Genomic DNA, 7180 nt, shown 5'->3' with positions numbered 1-7180 from the left:
GGATTCAGTTTTTCTCAAGGTTGCTCCGATGAAGGGAGTGATGAGATTTGGCAAGAAGGGTAAATTAAGTCCTCGCTATGTAGGAGCTTACCTGATCATAGAAAGGATTGGGAAAGTAGCTTACAAGCTGGACTTACCACAAGACATGTCAGCAATACATAATGTATTTCATGTCTCCATGCTAAAGAAGTGTCTCCATGACCCTAGCCAAGTGATTGAGCCTCAGTCAGTGCAAATTCAGGAGGATCTTAGCTATGAGAGCAGACCTACACAGATAGTGGACAGAGAAGTTAGGAGACTAAGGAATAAAGAAGTACCACTAGTGAAGGTCATCTGGCAGAATCAGAAGCACGAGGAAGTCACTTGGGAACGTGAGGACAGTATGAGACAGAAATATCTAGAATTATTCTAAGTTCGAGGACGAACTTTTTATAAGGTATGGGGGATTGTAACTGTAAAATATCGGAAAAATAGAAAATAATAATAAGGGAATTTTCCGGAATTTTTGGAAATTTTTTTGGAATTTTTCGGAGCTCGTACGGATGAGTTAACGGGGATAAAAATGAGGCCCGGGAAAGCCTGTTTAGGCTACCCCGTTTAAGCGAGGAAATGTTTATATTTACATTTCCTTTTCTTTTATTTCTTTTTATTTTCTTTATTTCCTCTTCTTACCCACTCCCCGCCGAACCCGTGCGTGCCCTAACCTCCTTCCCCGATCCCGAGCGGTTTCTCCTTCTTCTTCTCCTCTGCCGCCACATCCTCTGTCCCTGCCTAAGTGCCGGCGAGCACGAGCCACCTTGCTCCGCCACATCGCCGAGCCCTAGCATCTCGCGCCGCCACCACAGCCGGCCACCGCGAGCCCTATCTCCGATCACCTCACATCAGAGTCGAGTTTTCCTCCATCTCGAGTGCCCTAGCCTGCTCCGACGCCACTGCCGACCCCCGCCTTGTTCCTTGCTTGAGCAGCTGGCGATAGCAGGGATCTTCTTCGCTGTGCTCGTGCCCTAGCATCGTTGCCACCTTTGTTGTCTTGGCTCGGCACCACAGTGGCATTGGGATTTCATCAGAGGAAGCTTTGGACCTGATTGGGGTACGATGTGTTTAGAATCCGGCTTGTAAGGATCTGGTCGTATATTTTTGTGATTTGCCGAGAGCCATTAGAAGACATCTAGGGGTAAGTTTGGATTTAATTTCTTGTTGTCGGATTATAGTAGCTCCACCAGAATCCTTATGCGGGCTAGAATGTTTGCAGGTGTTGGTGATACGGATTGAGCCCAGAGATAAGTGAATTGAGGTAAGTTTGGGATTGTTGATTGTGTTAGGAAGAGATGTTTTTGAAGGTTGATTAGGATCTTACCCTAGTAGTCGTTGAGATTTTATTTAGCTATTCATTGAGTTCTAGCTAAATAAATATATATGTATCGATTGACGCAGGACTTTGACGCGAGACGAGCATCCCGACGTCAGATTGGACCTTTCTATATTGGAGGCGGGTACTTTGACTTATGTCTTTTGATATGCATGATAAAGTGTTTAACATATAGCAAGAATTGTGTTTCCATTTGATTCGGTTGGTCACTACATGATCTGTTACATGTTGTTTGTTTATTTATTATGCACTGCATGTTATTATTTATCTGACCATACATGCTTTCGGTAGTGACCCAACCATGTGATACATCATGTTCAGGACCTAGGGTTTATATGATACCCTAACTGTTTGTGTACCTTCCATCTGATACATTGACTTGTGGTACACCTTTTATTTATGTATGGATCTTGCTATGCTATTCATGAGATTGTCATGCTTAGTATCATGCATCATGTTTGCATGCTGTGCGATTGTCGGCTCCACTATGGTTGAGCCCATCGCCAGTTACATGTACTGCACACACCACCCATGGATTAGTTGTATATCTGGCTGGTGTGTGGCGGTTCTGCTGTTTGGCTCCGTTGGTCAGGTGACTCAGCGTGGTAGCCGGCAGTCAGTTCCGCTCTGTTTGGCTCCGTTGGCATTTAGGGTAGCAGCGTGGTAGCCGGCAGATGGTGGACTCTGTTTGGCTCCGTTGGTCAGGAGACTCAGCGTGGTAGCCGGCAGAGATTTTTCCTCCCCGTCATTGTGTACCGGGAGATGAGAGCATTGAGCTCCCCCATTTATGATTTGGGGCCAGAGGACAGGAGTACTCCGACAGCATTCCGTCCACTCAGTCACTGTCAGGAGCAGTGATGTCCGAGTGCACGGTCACCATATGCATTTATTGCATTTTATTGTTTGTGATTGCTGCATTTGTATGGATGCATTTGATTGACATGCATACAGGATTATGATTTCTTCGGTCTGACGACCTGTTACCTTTGTACCTTGATTCCGGTTAGTACAGTTATCTCCTGATTTCGTTTCAGTTGCATTTATTCCTTCTCGTATTCAGGAGACTGTACGCATGATTAGTGTTGTCTGTTATTTGTTTTATTATGCATATCAGTTGTACCTGCTGAGTGTTGGACTCACCCCGCCTCCATTGTTGATATTTTCAAGTTGAGGCTGTCCGGAGCAGTTCCAGTCGCTGGCCCCCCATATGCACGTAGAGCTAGTTCTCTACTAGTTCGTTATTGGTTTTATTTTGGCCTTTTTTTCTATATCAGACTTTGTTTTTGGTATTGTCTTTGGATTTTTCCTATGGATATTGTATGGAGTGACATTTTTTGATGGATTTTTGATATGATATTGGATTTCATTCTACTACGTGCCTGCCTGGACGGCAGAAGAGGTGAGATCGTTGGATTTGAGCTTTACGAGTGTAGTGGAGTAGGGTGGATTTTGAGTCAGAGTCCTATTGTTATTGATTACTATTTTTTTTTAACTGCGTGGTTGTGACAGCCAGAGGCTGAATATCTTTATTAACTGCGTGGTGTTTGTTTTTATTTCTGTTATCATTCCAGCCGCCTGTGGCTGATGTATATGTGAGATGTAGAAAAGTTTCAGATTGTCCGCCGTACAGGGGAGATGCTGCCGAAATTTCTTCGGACAGGGACTCCTCCGGGGCGTGACAATTTAGTGGTATCAGAGCAGGTTTACGATACTTGCTGTGTGTTCTGGAATTTTACGATCTTTGTTTTCGTATTTTGCATAGTTGGTATAACTTGATACCAATTGATATGGTATCAGAGCGCCAAAGTTTGGCGATACTTGTTGGATTTTTGTATTTTGGATTTTCGAGATTTATCTGATATCAATTTATTGGTATCAGAGCAGGTTATGGATACCTGTTTTTGGTGTTCTGGATTTTTGGATGTCTATTTTGGTTTGTACGGATTTCTTCATTATGTATATGTTATGGACGTCCGTTTTGGATTTATATGGATTTCCAGTGTTTGTTTTTCTCGTACGGAATTCTGAGGTCACGTTGGGGACTGGACAGCGACGGAACATCTCCAGACGGCATATAGGTATGATGTTTATTTTATGATAGTTTGACATGTATTAGCACTTTATCTTTAGTACTTGTCTGGTTGTTGTAGTCATATTTCATGTGATGGGTTAGCCATTGAGCATGGTTGACCTTAATAGAGATCAAGGATTATAATCTCTGGTGATTTTTCTTATCATACCACCAGTTATTTTAGCTTCTGTTACTACTAGTAGGAAATGAAGGCACATACCAGCCTCTGCTATTGATAACTGGGTAGTGGATGATACCTACATATTTATGTTGTTTTAGCCAGTGAAGGTTTTATACTCATATCTTTTGGATATTAGGATACCCGATATGATGAAAAATTGTTCATTAGGAGAGTTACCATGTTTGATCATTGTTGAGAATGGTTTGAGGTTGAGGGATATTGTGAGATCAGATATTGTGATATGTTGATTTCTAATGATTTATTGGAGTAAATGTTATGTGGTCGTCTGATGATCTATTATTAGATATTGGTTTTGATGATCTATTAGTAGATGAATATTTTGATGATTTATATTGGGTTGTCGTTGATGGTGACATAGTGAGTGTCATGTTGATATTCACAGGTTTGATGATTATGGTTGGTGATCAGATTATAAATTTGGTGCTGAAGAGTTTACGGTTGAATGTGCCTATGAGATTTTAATAAATTTGGTTGGTTTTGGATAGTTAGCAGGATGATAAAAAAAAAAAAAATTGATATATGCTTCCTCTGATATTGGACTGTGGATAAATAATGATTTGATGTTTTGAATGCTAACTTGCCCTCATGTGGAGTAGAGACTTATTCATCTGATATTATGTGGGCTGATGTTTTTGAGGATGAAAATGAGAGTGTCTTGATGTTCTTAAATTTTGACTTTTTCTTTTGGGTCGTACATATTTATACATATGATATTATGTGGTTGGATATACCTTAGTTGCTTGTGGAGGATTAAGGTATTCTTGATTAGTTAGTAAATGAATGATTTAATTTTGTTGATTGATCAGTAGAGGATTGCCATACTCTATTTTTAGAGGTTCGAACCTTTAGGTTATTTGTGTTTAGTTATGTATCTAGAGCACCTTTGAGTACTTGTTTTGTACTGACGTGGAAATGACTGATTTAGCCATATATCATTGTCGGCTTGGATAGGTGATAAAGGATCGATGTACCCTATTTCATGAAGACTTTGACCATGGATTGTATATACCTGGTGGGATAACTTAGAGGGTGCATTGGGATATGTGACCCCGCTGGTGTAAGGAAGTGTAGAGTTAATTGCTTAACACTTATGGGATACAATCGTTACTAGTGTTTACTGGGAGAGTACATTTGGATTTATGATGATAAAATTTTTCCCATTAGATATAGTCTTGGTAGTGTATGACATTGACTGGCAATGTTATACCACGGTGTGTATATCTTTCTTGTCCGATACCAGTTCCTTTGAACCTAGAGCAGGGTTGTTACTGGATGATTAGACTGCTTTATTTTGGGTTGCTTTTGATTGATGTATTCATGCTTGATACATATGCATGAATTTTGTTTAGATATACCTGTAACCCATGAGTATTGGTAGCATAAGGTTGGTCTCTTTGGTTGAGCTGGTATGCTGATTTTGCATGTCTATGTTGCATGTATATTATGATTGTTATGTGTTGTAGGAGTCCTATGGTAGACTGTCCATTTGCCAGTAGTATATATATCCATGTTCTGATATGGTTTGAAGGTTCCTGGTGGATCATAGATATGTAGTTCGGTGTATGTATCTGAAGGTATTATTGAGGATAGCTTGTTGATTAAATCCGAGATGTAGTATAAGTACATCGGTGGTGTTTTGATGGAAGCATTTTGTCGATTTAATCTGAGTTGTGATATGTACATATGTGTTTGGTGTGGTATCCGAGGTAACCTTTTGATTATGTTTGATTTGTGAGTGCACCTGGGTTTAGTATGCTTTATTGGAAGTATATGTTGGTTATACTCTGGGCATAGGTGAAGATATGTCATGTGGGTGTTGTTTGAGGTGTATTATTGATTTTACCTACATTGATTTTGCACACGTGTTCGGTATGTATTGTTGGAGGTATCATACTGAATATACCTGAGGTGTGAGTATGTTTGGTGTATAATAATTGGAGGATTTTGTTGATCATACATATGTTGTGTGAGCATGTGTGCTAGGTGTATACATTGGTAGCAGTATGATGATTCTACTTATACTGAATGCAGAATGTGGAGTGACTGCATTATGTCATTTGTTGAATTAACTCATCAACTAATTTTTCTATCAATGGATGACCCACTAGGATGCTGATAGAGTTGATGATGGATTTGATTAGTTACTAGGTTGTTATATCCTAGGCTAACCACAGCGAATTATGGTAGAGAGATCTTGTACAGTCTCTAGCTGGATAGTTAGGTGCCTTGGGGTACTTGGATATTGTTTTGTGGTGGAGCGTTACTCCCACATATCACGGATTGCTGGTAGCGGAGCATTGCTCCTATATTTATTGCAGATACATATTTCAGATTATTTGTGGTGGAGTGTTGCTCCCACATGTTGAGGATTTCTTGTGGTAGAGCGTTGCTCCCACATATGTGGTGTTTCCAGTGATAGAGCGTTGCTCTCACTCTGGAGGATTTATTCTTTGGTGATTTATGTTATTGATGATCAGATTTTTCAATTTATTATTGGAGATCTTATGAATAGGAATGTCTGTGATACGGACATTATGTGTCTTGATTTTTGCCATATAGGCTTACAGTGCCTTAGATGTTTTTAGGGACTCGATGATCCTGATATGTCGAGGATGTTTGGATAGGTTTCCATTATCTTTGTGGATGATGATGTGATCTATTACAGATCCGAGGTGAGTCACGTACACTACCTTTGCATAGATTTAGAGATGATTCGACGAGAACATCTATATGTGATTATCAGTAGTGCTGGTTTGGATTGTCTTTTGTTATGATGTTTGGGACACACGGTCACCAGTAGGAGTGTACCGTGGTTCCACAGGAGATAGAGGTTGTTACCGTTGGGAGCAGCCGAAATCAGTGTAGGAGATCCGCAGTCTTTTGTGACTCGCAGGATATTACAGACCTTTCGTCGAGGGTTTCTTCCGCATAGCTATGCTACTTTCACGCGTGACCATGAAAGGCGTGAAGTTTACTTGGACTGGGGATTTTAAGACCAGCTTCTAGGAGCTGAAGCGGAGACTATTGTCGGCTTTGATTTTTGGTTTTTACCTTCGAAAGAGGACGAATTTGTTCTCTACATCGATGCGTCTCTACAGGGTATGGGTGCTGTTCTGAGGTAGCATGGTAGAGCGTTCGTATATGCTTATCGATAGTTGATGGAGCATGAGAAGAAATACCCAGTTCATGATCTGAAGTTGGCCTCTATTATGTTTGCCCTAAGGATTTGGCAGCATTACCTGTATAATATTACATTGAGATTCTCACTGACCATCAGAGTCTCAAATATCTGTTCACTCAGAAGGAATTTAATCTTTGACCGAGGAGATAGATGGAATTTCTGAAGGATTATGATTGTACCATTAGCTATCACCTGGGAAAAGCTAATGTGGTTGTCGATGCACTTAGCCAGAAGTCCAGAGGGACTTTAGCTTGCCACCGAGTTGTGGTCACAAATTTGATTCAGGGTTTCTTTGAGTTAGACCTTGAGGAGCAGGGACAGACAGAGCAAGGTGTTCTTGTTACCATGGTTGCTCAG

The sequence above is a fragment of the Zingiber officinale genome, chromosome 3A (assembly GCF_018446385.1).
Source record: "Zingiber officinale cultivar Zhangliang chromosome 3A, Zo_v1.1, whole genome shotgun sequence".
In the NCBI taxonomy this organism is placed as follows: Eukaryota; Viridiplantae; Streptophyta; class Magnoliopsida; order Zingiberales; family Zingiberaceae; genus Zingiber; species Zingiber officinale.
This window is presented reverse-complemented; position numbering follows the sequence as displayed.